This window comes from Homalodisca vitripennis, chromosome X (genome assembly GCF_021130785.1).
Source record: "Homalodisca vitripennis isolate AUS2020 chromosome X, UT_GWSS_2.1, whole genome shotgun sequence".
NCBI lineage: Eukaryota > Metazoa > Arthropoda > Insecta > Hemiptera > Cicadellidae > Homalodisca > Homalodisca vitripennis.
In genome coordinates, this window is record NC_060215.1 from 29,254,825 (window position 1) to 29,267,697 (window position 12,873).

General features: G+C 38.1%; 1 protein-coding gene across 4 annotated transcripts in view; it reads right to left on the reverse strand.

Moving 5' to 3' along the window:
- Positions 1-12,873, reverse strand: part of LOC124368861 (ELAV-like protein 3) — a 138,956-nt gene that overhangs the window by 109,973 nt on the left and 16,110 nt on the right. For all 4 annotated transcript variants that reach the window (XM_046826314.1, XM_046826319.1, XM_046826320.1 and 1 more), the window contains exon 2: positions 2,776-2,877. The gene's annotated coding sequence lies outside the window, so the exon portion shown is untranslated. The remainder of the gene's footprint in view (positions 1-2,775; positions 2,878-12,873) is intronic.

Below are 12,873 nucleotides of genomic sequence, written 5' to 3' on the forward strand. Positions count from 1 at the left end.
TCAAGTAAGTGCCGATGGCCAAGCGGACGAAGTTGTTGGACTTTGGGTCTGAGTTAGAGGTAGCGCAGGTTCAAAGCCTGCCTGTGGACATTTGCACCTTTTAGCAGTACCATCAACCTTGTACTGTATCGACTCTCCCCCTTATTCTGTTTGATAAGATCCCTGCAAATGCCAGTGGCCCATGAGGACGGACAGAATAAGGCCTAAAAGGAGATCGGCCTCTCCTTTAAAAAAACAATATATACAAAATATGAATATCAAATCTACCATAATATCATCTATGTATATCAAACTGAGGACGTCAATCTGGCACAGATCTTGGTACGAGACATTCAGCAAGAAAATCTTAAATCGGTTCAGTTTTATCTGTATCACGTGTTCCTAACATATTAGTGTATTGAGCTAGAGTTTGCGTCCACATATTTTAAACGCAATTTAATATTGTCGCTAAAGTCTAAATTGAAACCTGTATAAAACTTTGCCCGTTTGCCTACTTCGTCACTCGAATATCAATAGTGATTGTTACCATTGTAAATTCCTACAGCTCCCAGCGGTTATATTTGTAGTCCAGATATTTATAAGTTTGTAATACCAGTCGAGATTATTTTGGACAGTATCTTAGTATTTAGCAGTTTTGTGTTTATATGCGCAGCTAAATAATAAGAAATCGTAATTAAGACCTAATAATGTTTTAATTTTTGAAGCAAAAAATTAAAAAAACATAAGAGCAAAAGTTAGTGTTAGATAAAAATAGTGTAAACCGTTAATAAAATAATATTGTGTAATATTTTAACTCTCGGGTGGCACTGTGCCTAGTGTTAGGCAGTGCAGCATAGCCAGTTTGTGTAAGCTCTGGGGCGATTATTAATTTATATCTCAATACTAACCTACTACAAATATAGTATATACGATGCAAAATAAAATAATGTTGCAAGCACTGCCATACTATTTCCATCTGAACTGTGATAAAAGCTTAGCTGCAGATATAAAGTTAATAGTTATTAATGGACCATCATTAATTGTTCTATGCTCATGTGACTGTGTGTGAGAGAGTATATCGAATTTAACGAGCCCTTACAGTGACTCAAGCTACAGACAGGTTGCTTATTAATAGGGATACGTAATTTCTTGCGCCAAGTGAAGTACTGATAAGTCAGAACCAGATTTTTATTGTCGCCACCTGTTCCCTATGGCACTAGGTAATAGACACCTCCTCTGGCGATAACTGGAATAGTCATTTAATTTGGATCATCCCTTATAATTTTAATTGGAAAGGATACTATACCCATAGTTCCGGCTACCTGATTTAGGATAACGGGGACTTATATCTAGAAATCCATTTAGAGTCCTAGGAAAGTCTGAGGAACTTTCCTTCTGTGGAAGACTGGTGCAATGGGACCGGACTTTCACCGTCTTCGGCTTTAGGATCGCGGAGTTCCTAACCCATCGGCCACTTGAGTTAAAGCGGTACGGGCTTGCTTGTGCCATTCCGTTTAGGATTTAGTAGTAATCTTTCAAAAGCTCGAAGAATTCGTCCTCATGGGGAATAGTGGTAAATGGGCTGGATTGTGATTATTATAAGATCGTGGGGTTCCGAATTGGATGGACTTATGGTAGTACTTATCAGTGTAAGAAACGCATAAGTAAGAGAAATATCAAGGTACAGCCGTCCCCCACAGGTCTATCGACAAGCTCATCGTTTGTTCTTCACATTAACGAGCATAATCCTGGTTCGGTAGGTAATCGGTAGGTGCTCTCGAACCTGCAGTCTCACAATGTATATTCGTGTCCTCTGATGGATATACATTATGTAATGATGCGTGCTAGTTTTGTGAAAACCTGCTTTTTAGGAACATGAAGAATTGGTATTGAGTGAAACGCTTAGTATTTTGTGAGGTTTTAATATCTGGAATTAATCAGATAGTGTCTAATGAATATAGTCAATCGGTAAACGGATAGATCTTTCAATTTCCTAATTCGATTTACCACAACATAAAAGACTCAAAGTCACCAAAGGAGCACATAGTGGTTTATACTGAAATATTCATTTTAAGCACCAACATACTCAGTACCTTAACATATGATAATAGTAGTATTTCTTGATATACACAGGAAATATCACATTATTCACCAGAGTTTATGAACGCCTGGATTTTACATTACATCCTGTTGCATTGGTTATAAAAAATAATGTCCGCCCAACTATTACGGAAAGAACAAAATTAACTCTTAGGACCAAACATTTTGAAGGCTTAACAGAAGTACCATCATTTAGAGAAATCCTTCTAGAGAATTCAAGCATTGTAACTTCTTTTTCTATGTTTTGTTTACTAAAATGGAAGCTTAACGTTACACAAACCTCTGATTAATAAAAGCATGTCCTAATTCTAAATCTGTATCTAGACAATTCATGAAACGAATAAAGTCCACCTCTAGTCGTGTCTTTGGATCTATTAATCAGAGAGCTGGCATCTCAAAGTCTTCATCGTAGGGTTGTAGATTCCTGCATCTTTTGGTGTCTTCCTTCATGGTGGTGTTAACTCTTCTTCTCTGCACACAAATCCCACAAGGGTTCTCTTAAGCTAATTCATTTACGTGTGAACACTGAAGGTCTGACATCGGCCTGTTCTCCAAAACTCATATTTGGTTAGATGTATTGATTGGTCTTCGCTCCTGTAGTGAAACATTTTAAGTACATCTTTTGTCTCAAAAGTTTTACAAGTAGTCGTGGATTATACAGTTGAAATAAAATACTGTTCACTCTGACACACTTACCTTGGAATTTTGAAAAATTGAAGAGATAAAGGTTAAAGATGGAAGTTTCGTTTGATTTTTGGTAGGCGATGGGTAGCTACAACTTTGTAGACTTTGGACAGTCTGCAAAAGAGAAAACAGTATTAGGCATAATTTTAAACTTTAGTATAAGTCTACTATGTATTAAGTTAATAAAACGTTGAAAAATAACTACCATTATTCATGTGTGGCAATGACTCGAGATTATCGCATTTGTATTGATGAAAACATCTAAAGGGTATTTCTTGTTAGTCGACACCACCCACTCAACCTTTCCTTAGGTTTGTATACATTCTAACAATTGAGTGCTCCCTCAGGCAATTGTAATCAGACCCTCTAGAATTGTATGCTGTTACGTGACAAACATTATCTCGAGATATGTTTTTCTTTCGTTGCCATCAGTGCAGGTCAGTGCTGCAGCATCCCGCACTGATTGCAGAGGTATTACTAGATAAGATAAGATAAGATCAGATAAGATAGGAAAATCACCCACTCCCACTCTTGTAAAACAAGGTAAATTATACTGCCGCAGAATGTAAAACCTTAGTAACAACGATTGGAGTGTGACCGTTTTATATATAAGACTTTCCAAGGTTTGATGTGGGCTAACAAAATAGATCCCAACTAAAATATTGGCAGTCAAATATTTGCAGTTTAATATTAGCAGTTAAATATTGGCCGTTAAGAAAGTTTGCCATCTCTAATTGACCAGCGCATTTAACAGACGCAGGCCTGATGGAGCTTCAATATTCACACCCTACAATTTCGTGTATGTTTAATATTTAAACTGTTTTATATTTGAATACGAATGGTTATCACCGAATGATATCTTTCATGCCTTAACCACGTGATCTATTCGATTCACTATATCCCTTGAACTTGAAGTAACAATTCATATTTAAAGATATGGTGTATTGAGTTCAAGTGTTTTCCGTATCCGATTGTTTTGTTGGTAGATTACTATGAGTGTTTAGAAATAAATGTAAACTTAATTTCTTCATCTCACTGTACTACTTGATACAACACGTTAATTTGATTTCATAAGATATCTGTATCGATTGAACGAGTATTTTTCAATCTTTGCAGAATGGAATCAACGTCTATTACGATATCTTACTCAAGATTCAAACATGCGTTTCTTTATATATGAGTTAAGTTCTTAACGGGTTCAATTTAACTCACAATCAAATAGTTCTGTTTATGGCGGTTGTTTCAAATGCAGTGAAGCTATAGTCAGAAATTGTCCAGTCTTAGGTACCGCTAGTATATTCTACACCATATTAACGTACGCTTGTATGGTGTATAATAAGTACACATAAGTAATCGATTATTAACACCCTGGTTGTTAAAATGGCCTTGCTACTCTTTTATAAAGTAAGGGTTTATCTCTCAATCCAAATCTGTCATCACTAATGCACCGGGATAGACCGGTTCAATAGCGTTTGTTAAGCATTGGTTGATCATATTAATCGATCATTGTTTTGTTCAGTTACGTACAGTTAATCAGTCGGCTAACGTAAGCGGCAATGGGCTTGTACAGTGTACGATGTGGCCTACTCGATTTACGGAGAGATGTACGCAAGGTGCTAGTGGCATAGCATGCCATTGTACCCAGAAACGATCAATGGAGCTCCCCTCTCCCCTTCGCTCGCGGATATAAAAATCAATATACTCAGTGGATAGCCGGGTGGGGTGGGGTGGCGCATTGCTCGGCACGGCCCGGCTCGCCAGCTCGCGTGACTCGTAACGGTCGGTACACGCGCGTGCCACTGCCACCTCTCCCGCCCGCGCCCGCACCGCTGCCGCTAGCACCGCACGCGATCGCCGCCGCCCACCGGGATAATCTTCTATCCGGATCTCGCATTACGATAGTTAGTCGTTAAGTAGTAACATTTAGTTACTAAGTCGGATGAGAAGTAAAATGTTCTTATTCAATTGGTCTGTTCCACAAATTTAATGTACGCCTTTCGTTGCTCAGTTAGGTTCACACATGCACTTCCTATTTCTTGTCAGAAACTGTGAAATATTTGTGCCCTTAACTTGTGTTGGCACGTTTGAGCATTCTGAATTCGTTACGTTTAATGGTGACACTAACTAAATTTTAAAAGTCCTGAGAGTACCAAACAAACAAATTTTTTCGATAAATAAAATCTTTAAATCTTAAATATTGAAACGATCGGAGATCGCGAAGATTTAGTTGAAATGTCAATCTGATTACAACCCCCAACATTTACTATACTTCAACGACGCTTAAAAATGAAATATGTTTACTTAGTGTTAGAGGGAAATAAAGTTGCAGGCTTAAGAGTTAGGAGACACTTTTGTCACGAGTGCAAAAGAAACATGGTCACAACCAAGCATCGATGTTTTGTACTACGATCTACCTTTCTGAACTTGGCGATCATCCTACTGGATTCCAGAAGGACAATTTGGTTCAACAATTTTGGAAAACACCCTTATAGCGAGGAATTATTAGATTGTTAATGTGACATTAATGAAGCCTGTTTGATATAATAATGTTCGGGGTTTCAGGATAGAACCCAAAACTTGAGTGAGAATCTTATGTACCAGCAGAATTCTCCGATTATATGGATTATTTTGTTAAAATGCTTTTATAAAGGGATCACCTTTGGCTAGTGTCATTAATCGATGTAAAATACGAGTAGATTAAGGGCCACTTTAAGTGTACTCGTGCATAATTAAATAATCTTATTTCCATTTAAGATATCCAAAAGAAAATAAACTGTCCTCTTTTTATGGAGTAGCTTATTTTCCAACCTTGAAAGAGTTTTATGTTTTATATTTTAACAAATTATATATACTGGGATCCATTTTAAGCTTGGCAGAAATATTATTCTTGCTAATAAGAGTTACTATGAGGATATACTCTCTTCCCAAAAGCAAATTGGTCCGCGGGTTTCAGAGGTTCTATTCGGAAATGGACTCTTTACCACTAATGACTACTAATGAATTTAAGAGAACAACGAGATGTTCTCTCTCGTCGTTCGCTCGACTGACGTATTAGTTTACTACAGATCGAGCTAGCAGCTGGCTTAATTGAATTCCTTACAATAACTGAATTCCTGTACTAAAATCAAGTCTGCACTTTCTGTTAATTTCTGGTGGTGTGAGTATCAACACAGAGAGGAAATACTCCTTTTCACAATTCTTAAAAAAGATTTCTCTTCCGCATCGAGTTAAATGAATGTATTCTTACCAATTTACAAACGTTTACGATATGAAGACTTTTACATTCCACGAGGAACACTTTAAGTTTCGCCCTTTACAAAAGTCACGCAGCTAAAACTGTTCAAGTGGAAAGGTCGGGTTAACAAAGTAAATAATAGGGATTTAAAAGGTTAAATGGATTGTCTATAAGACCTTCCCACCAGCGTATTTCCAAGAAAGGAAAAGTTGTTCCCCGTCGGGCGCTCACTTGGAAAACATCACAACATTTAATGATCCCAGTTGTTTACAACGATGTTGTACACCCACTGACAGCCACCGTATTACTAATCCGCTACACGTTTTATTTTATTATTAAAATTTGTTTACCGACCCGCTTTCAGTTGAAGGCCACGGCTACAACTGTGTAACCAGTACACAGTGTAACCTTTTCGCGACAGAAAGTAATGCTTATAGATCCTGGAACTGCCAATCCCACAAAGTTATAGCCGTTTTATACTTTACAACCGACTGCTTTCACAGGCAAGTGGCTTTTACCGAGCTACTTGAAAGGGAATACGGTATCTAGGCTGTATAATGAAATGCGCTGAGCGGTGGGTGGACTGGAGGGGTGTCCGGGTCGTGTGGGTGGGTGGAGGGTTACCGGGGGTGCCGAAGCTGACACCCGGGACCTGTCTAACTGCACCGTACTTTGCTTCCAGTTCAGCTAGAGCCGCACAGCACTGGCTGGAAGAGATTGTACATGCAATCGAGCCGGGCTGTCGCGACAATCTGGACTTCACCTGCGTTCAATCTCCTTGTCTAACTGCACCGTACTTTGTTTCCAGTTCAGCTAGAGCCGCACAGCACTGGCTGGAATAGATTGTACATACAATCGAGCCGGGCTGTCGCGACAATCTGGACTTCACCTGCGTTCAATCCCCTTGTCTAACTGCACCGTACTTTGCTTCCAGTTCAGCTAGAGCCGCACAGCACTGGCTGGAAGAGATTGTACATACAATCGAGCCGGGCTGTCGCGACAATCTGGACTTCACCTGCGTTCAATTTCCTTGTCTAACTGCACCGTACTTTGTTTCCAGTTCAGCTAGAGCCGCACAGCACTGGCTGGAAGAGATTGTACATACAATCGAGCCGGGCTGTCGCGACAATCTGGACTTCACCTGCGTTCAATCCCCTTGTCTAACTGCACCGTACTTTGCTTCCAGTTCGGCTAGAGGCACACAGCACGGGAAGAGATTGTACATACAATCGAGCCGGGCTGTCGCGACAATCTGGACTTCACCTGCGTTCAATTTCCTTGTCTAACTGCACCGTACTTTGTTTCCAGTTCAGCTAGAGCCGCACAGCACTGGCTGGAAGAGATTGTACATACAATCGAGCCGGGCTGTCGCGACAATCTGGACTTCACCTGCGTTCAATTTCCTTGTCTAACTGCTCCGTACTTTGTTTCCAGTTCAGCTAGAGCCGCACAGCACTGGCTGGAAGAGATTGTACATACAATCGAGCCGGGCTGTCGCGACAATCTGGACTTCACCTGCGTTCAATTTCCTTGTCTAACTGCACCGTACTTTGTTTCCAGTTCAGCTAGAGCCGCACAGCACTGGCTGGAAGAGATTGTACATACAATCGAGCCGGGCTGTCGCGACAATCTGGACTTCACCTGCGTTCAATCCCTTTGTCTAACTGCACCGTACTTTGCTTCCAGTTCAGCTAGAGCCGCACAGCACTGGCTGGAAGAGATTGTACATACAATCGAGCCGGGCTGTCGCGACAATCTGGACTTCACCTGCGTTCAATCCCCTTGTCTAACTGCACCGTACTTTTCTTCCAGTTCGGTTAGAGGCACACAGCACGGGAGAAGATTGTACGTACAATCTGGACTTCACCTGCGTTCAATCCCTTTGTGTAAAAACCGTACTTTACTTCCAGTTCAGCTGGAGCCACACAACACTGGAGAATCAAATCAGATCGTTTAATTGCAATTAACAATATACATTCCGTAGCTAACGTCAATTTTCATACCTAAATTTTATTTTATTTTTTCCACATTCAAACTTACAACATTCAAACATTCGCTCCCCATTCATTCCAAACCAATTACGCCCACTTTCGGCGCTGGAGTTAGTTTCCTCATCGCGTGGTCTCCCAGTTGAATGCCAGAAACTCATCAACACTCTAAAAAGCGTTTGACGCCAGGCAGAGTTTGATACGAGTTTTTAACACCTTGGGCGTTGAGGCATTTTTAATTGGGTTTGGTAATCTGTTTATAAAATGATCACCTGCCTGCGAAGGTAAATGCTCACAAACCACCGTTCTGTGCATTCCCGAACGTTAGTTATCTCTGCCTCTTGTCTCATATTCATGTATGTCTCGTTCCTCTGGTTAAGGCACATTTAGACAAACAATGTAAGGTTGTTTCTAAGATGTAGAGACATGGTAAAGTCAACAGTTGCAAATTTTTAAACGCTGGCCTGCACGACTCTGAAGTTTAAATTAGCGATAATGTGAATTGCCTTTTTTGCAATTTGAAAACTCTCATAACATGGTTGTTTGCACAGGCTCCAAACAAAACGATTCCATACGAAAGATGGGGATAAATTAGGCCGTAGTACGCCTAAACGCCTAACTCCTGAGGATAATTTGGCACAAAGATGATCAATGATATTTTTCCATGTCAACCCTGGATTAATGAGTATTCCAAGGAACTTTGAAGAATAGACTTCCTCCAATAATGCATGTGCAACCATAACAGCAGAACCTCTTTCAATGTCTGTAGAGCGCATTGAAAAGTTTAGGAAATTTGATTTTGATGAGTTTATTTGAAGATTGAGGCTATTGAAATGTTGGACACAATTGTTAAGGTCAACAAAGGCCTGTATTTCTAACAAAGGCCTGTATTTCTACAGAGAGAAGATTGTACGTACAATCGGGCCGGGTTGTCGCGACAATCTGGACTTCACCTTCGTTCAATGTCCACACTCCAGTATGGCGTGAAGTCTATGAAAACCAATTTTAATAAATATATATATTATATATATATATATATATATATATATATATATATATATATATATAAATCATATATTACTTACTAATGAACTGCTAGGGAAAACGGCAAACTCAATATTTAAAACCCCCTAGTGCGCAACACCTCTTAACAATAATATATATTAATTTTTCACCAATTAGTATAAATCATATTAATTAGAATTTAAACTATCTTAATACAATACAATCGGGTCTATGTTGGAAAACTTTTATAAACTTTATCACAAAATCAAAAGTTTGATCACAGTTCTTTGAGATTGCCTTTTTGAAGACAGGAAAAATTGAAACAAACATTTGATATATATATATCCTGCGGATATACAGGCAAACATCCAAGAAAACCCGATGTACATAAAACTATGAACGTTTTATAGTATGTGAATGGAAGGCTCCTTCAGGGATGACTACGTTTTTATTTATAAAAAATTCATATCTATAAAAAATGTATAGAAAGCATATAATTTTTTAAAGTCTCTATAACTCAAAACCTTTAAAAACACATTGAAATAACGTTAAAAATTCACTGCCTTATCTAAATCTGTTATTATTTGACCCTGGTTAAAATAAAATTGGTTAAGTTTTCTGTTTTGTAGATTCTCGTGGAGCGATTTAAACTATGTTTCCTGCTTTTTATGTCTTGAGAGAGCTTTCTTAAAGAACTTAACGACAAGAACTATTCCAACCAAAACTCGATTCCACAGCTAGAGTCAGAGTGCAGGCGGTTTAATACAAATTCTTGCTATGAAAACGCAATTAAAAATATATATAATGGTTTTGCATGTCTTTTACTTGACTAACAGAGGTAGAATTACCTTTTTATGTTATTACACACTTCAAAGGTATGGTATATAACACAGACTGAAAACATGACTCGTGGCCTATAATAGAACAAATTTAATGGTACAATTGTCTGTGCGATGGTTTTCTAGACTCTCGGGGAAACATTGTCTCAAGTCGTCAGACGAATGGACATGCCGACATGGGAGTGTGTCTAAAACTTAATTATATCCTATAATAAAAAATGGCGTTACTTTCTATGGGGCTTTACTATAATAAAAGTAGATAAGGTATGATCAAAAAGCAGGCGAAATATTGAAATATCATTAGGAGAATAAGATAGTGAAGACTTATAGATAACTAGCGATATATGCTTGTATGTGTAATCAATTTGAACGCCACATTCTATTATTTTATCCATATTTCGCTTTAAGCACGAGTAAAGTACAGTACCTTTTATTGTATGGTGGCTTTAACTCGATGCCTGTATATGTCCACCTGCTGGATTGAGACTAACATCGTGCTTAGTAAAAAACATTTAGAGATTAAATTTACCTCCCATAACAGAAAGATATCATAATCAAACAAATCGAACAATGATTATATATTTTAATTTTAGACACCAGTAAACAGAATTTATAAATTTTTAAAACTAAATAAATTCCTAGGAAAAATACGCTTTTAAATAGCTATCCCTATACACATTCTAATGTTTTAAAAATACTGGATACGTTTTAGAGATTCTATATATGCTCTTTAAATACATAAATTATGAATTTTGACGCCAATATAAAAGTTGTCGCAATGACTTTAATCAATTTATTAAATCCTAGAATTGTTGTAAGAATTAATTAATTTTCTTATTTGTTTACATGGATTTTAATAACATTAAAACGTTGTTTAGTGCCCTAAATGTTATGTGAAGTTTGGACTTTTGAAATGTTGTTCTTGTTGCTTTGCTGAAGGTTATTTTCTAAGAGATGTATTCTTTGTCTTGTTGGTTTTTTATCAATATAACATTTTGTAAAATGTAGCGTATTTTCCTCATCTCCACGCGTCATCTCCAAGCGCTATTATCGCCAGGCATAAGATCGTCTGGAGAGATACTGTTCTAGTGTTGATAATTTCGTGAGTTGTTTTTTCAGTGTTGCACGGAACTATAGATTTTTATATCAAAAGAGAAGTCCACGGACTTCTCCGTATTAGTGGTATCTATGACTTGTAATAGAGAAACAGGGCCTTAACATGTTGGGATAAAGATTGTTCCTGTAATGTGCACGCTTAACTATCTCTTTTGAAGTATATTTCCTCATCTCCACGCGTCTTAAGCGCTATTATCGCCAGGCATAAGATCGTCTGGAGAGATACTGTTCTAGTGTTGATAATTTCGTGAGTTATTTTGGAGAATCTTATGCTCCTACACACTAGTCCAAGTAGTTACGGTTAATGCGACTGATCTAACAGGATTTCGGACATTTGTCATCGTTACATGTTGTACAAAGTATAACACTTAGTTTCGAGGTTTGAAACCTACCCTCTTCATCAGGTGTCAAAACCCCTTAATACATAATCATGCACATTGAATCTTCAAAATTCAAAGGTGCGGCGATGTACTGTCACTCCAACATTTATGTAAGACTTGACTGGTACACCAACAGCACAAAGTCCAGACCGGAGAGAGTGAACCCAAGCGATGTAACTGCGTAAAAGCATGAGCACAAACAAAACTTTTCAGATTTTACGTTTTTTGTGCATGGTTATGTATTAAGTTTTTACCCCTCGAAAAGAGGGTAGATTTCAACCCTAGGAACGTAATGTTATACATTTTGTAATATATAACGATGACAAATGTCCGCAATACTATCATTTAAAATCGTCAACAACCGACTTTAATCTAAATATCTGGCGTTTTGGAATGTTTTGGCCAATCGTATATGATTTGTAGAAGGATATAGGATAAACTACAACTTTATAGAAGCAGTACATCCACCAGTATTGAAGCGAAGTTCTACACTGTAGTACAATCCCTCGCTATAATCATCCTAAGAAACCCATACTAATATCTGGAATTAAAATTCAATTCAATTTTAGAAATACATTATTATAAACCCAGTACTTTATTGTGTTGTAGAAAATTCTGCTCACATGTATGCATATATCCGTGTGTTTCAACACGAGCGATGCCACCTTTTGGGTGCTAAGATCCGTCGCAGCGAGGGAAGTTTGGAGGGAAAGAGAGGGCGAGTGAGAGAGTGGAAACGTAGCGTGCGGCTGGGGATTGATCAGGAGTTGATCGTGGTGGGCTGTGGGCCAAGTGGGCGGGTAAGCAGAGGGGTGAGTTGCGGGCGAGGGCTTGGCGTGTTTCAAGCCTAGCTCGACCCCACTGTGTGCTTCACGATACTAGAAATGGGATTTTGTTGCAGAAGCTTTTTCTATCTCTTATACACTTTTACCCAATACTGGTATCAATTAATGTTGGGTGTAGCTTTGAAAGGATATTACAAATCTGAATTACCAGGTACTTCTCTACAACAATTGCAAACGTATATACATTTTACAATCGATCAATGAGGTCAAAATTTTATTTTACCCAGGTATAAGACAAACCTACCAATTATCACAAACTTACATTAAGTTATGTTCTCTTTAGAACTCCCAGCGCAGGCCATAAAACACGCGGTTTCGTGGTACTGACCACTTGTGCTGTGTCGTTAATGTAAACAGGAAAAATTAATGGGCCCAAGATAGAGCTTTATGGAACGCCAGGCATGGTCTGTTTGAATGAAGATTAACGTCTGAACCTTTATTTTATGTAGTGCCTGTTCAATTTTAGTTTTATTCCTTTTAATGAACCCAGGTATACTAAATGAGATAATGCTGCTACATTATGAATGCAATAAAAAAATTAAAATGTATCATATACTGAATGTGTCAATTTAATTAAAATACGCACAAACTCAAATTCTATTTGAGAGTATAATATGTTATAGATTGTTGATGCAGATATATATTTTTATAACTTTACCAGTGTTCCAAGGAAAATAATACTTTCTCCGTTAGTGTTGTCTA